This window comes from Triticum dicoccoides, chromosome 3B (assembly GCF_002162155.2).
Source record: "Triticum dicoccoides isolate Atlit2015 ecotype Zavitan chromosome 3B, WEW_v2.0, whole genome shotgun sequence".
Lineage (NCBI taxonomy): Eukaryota > Viridiplantae > Streptophyta > Magnoliopsida > Poales > Poaceae > Triticum > Triticum dicoccoides.
The window spans coordinates 587,579,687-587,582,096 of NC_041385.1; positions in this window are offsets into that span (position 1 = coordinate 587,579,687).

Here is a 2,410-nt window from a genome sequence, read left to right on the forward strand (position 1 = left end):
GGGGGGGGGGTATATAAGATGCCCAGACATCACTACATAACAACTTTTTGACGCGTTCTACATAATAACTTCATGGGATCCCTAGCTCATTGTACGAACTACAAAGGCAACACCTAACAATATTTCACAGAACTGACAAAATTGGAACAGCAGTGACGACTCCCTCCTGCAGGGGGGTCTTTCAAACTGAATGTGGACAGTAACCAGATGGGTTGGGTGACTTGGGTCAATTTTATCACCTGCATATAGAAGGTGAGCAATTCAGAGCCTTTCCTGGTCTGCTTACAGGGAAATTCAGAGCTCTAAACTGACCACAAAAGAATGTGCCACACAATGCATGTCATGAAATGACAGGTTGGCACTGTGATTGACATAGATCATATCTAATCTGAGAATAGTTACACCGTTTCAAACTAATCACCTGAACCATCAGGAGAAACTCAAACCCCAATTAGGATCACTCAGAGTATAACCACTGCACTGTCAAGTGGCACCTCTATATGTTCACCCAGTTTCTCACAACATGTGCTATAGCCTACAGGCGGCTAGCCGGCTACGAAACATTCAATTATTTGTGTTCTAGTGCACACTAAAGTTGAAAGCAAACCACCATTGAGATCTATATCTGGGTCCTTGAAAACTTCAAGATTACGATGATTACAGTCAGCTCGTGTCCTAATGGTAGAAACTAGGGTTCTACCGGGTCTAGGCCGGAGGTTGTAGGCGAAGGAGGGAGCTGGTCGTGGGCGAACTCACGGCCGCCGGCGGCTGGGCGCCGTCGTGCGCGAGGAGGCGGCGGCTGAGAGGGAGATGGCGCAGGGAAGGAAGCGGCTAGGGTTAGGTCTCCCGGCTCCCTAAGGAAGCCGAGCAAATATGATTGCTTCTTTGCTTGATTAGATTGATACATCTCCTCTCCTTATAAAGAGAGGTTTACTTGACTCCCAAGCCCCTAATAACGATAATTGGGCTAAGCCCCTAATAACGATAAGATAGACTAGGCCACAACTAACTGGGCTAAGCCCCTAACATGCCGGTCATAACATTTCTCCCCGCCTGCACAAACAGCTCGTCCTCGAGCTGGAAGGCGGGAAAGCGCTTGCCGAACTCCTTGAGGTGATCAACTGTCGCCAAACACCTCCGCGACAGCTGGGGCGGGCAGGTCGACGAGCCCGGCTGCGGCGGCGTCCTCCTCAATGTAGTCCGCAGCTTCCAGGTAGAAGAGTCGCGGATAGACGTGGCCGGGCGCGTAGGGCTCGTCGCAGTTGAAGCACAACCCTTGGCGGCGACGCTCGAGTTGGTCGGCCGGTGTGAGCCGGCGGAACAGGCGCGCTGCGGTCGCAGCGAGGGGTGCCGCGGACGCCTGAACAGGACGACCCTGCGCTGGAACGTCTGGCCAGGGTGGCGGCCCAGCGGCCGGGGCGGTGACGCCTACTGGATGGCCACCGCGCGGCGCTCGAACGCGTGGGCGTAGTACATGGCCGTCTGGAGGTCCTGGGGTCCCCGCAGCTCCACGTCCACGCGGATATGATCTGCAGACCCGCCGACGAAGAGGTCAGCCCGCTGGCGAGCCGTCACGCCGGGTGCGTGGCACGCCAGGGCCTGAAAGCGGCCGGTGAAGTCCTACACCGTAGAGGTGAAGGGAAGACGGCCCAACTCCGCCAGCCGGCTCCGGCGTATCGGCCCCGAAACGAAGGAGGCAGAGCTCGCGAAAACGCTCCCATGGAGGCATGCCACCCTCGTCCTGCTCGAGAGCGTAATACCAAGTCTGTGCGGCGCCTCGGAGGTGATAGGAAGCGAGCCAGGTGCGGTCCGACGCGACCGTACATTGCCCCCGGAAGAACTGGTCACACTGATTAAGCCAGTTGAGGGGGTCCTCGGTGCCGCCGTAGGTGGCGAAGTGCGGCGCCGTCTGGGTATGACCGCCGTGGGGGTATGGCGCCGTCTCGGTATGACCGCCGCGGGGGTACGGCTCGGCGGTGCGGAGCAGCGGCGCTGTGTCGATGATCACAGGGGGGGCCCCCGTGGAACTGCGTCGCGTCGAGGCCAACGTAGGGACCCGCGGCACTGGAGGACCCGCCGTACTGCGCCTGCTGTGACGGCACATGCGGCAGCCCCGAGGCCATCGTGTAGACCGGCTGAGACAACGACTCGGTCAACCAAGCCGGTAGCGGGGACGGCGAGGACGGGAACCAGACTTGGTGGAGCGGAACTCCCCACCAGTGCGATCGATGCGGGGCCGGAGCTGACCGGCGGTGGCTGCTGCAGCTGCAGCGGCTGCTGCGGTGTTGCGTCGGGCAGCGACTACTGCGGCGGAGCGCCGGGCGCGGCGGAGGCTGCCAGGAGCGGCGGCTGCCACTGCAGCCAGGGCTGGGCGGTGGTGGCGAGGGATGGCAGCCGCAGCGGCTGCTGC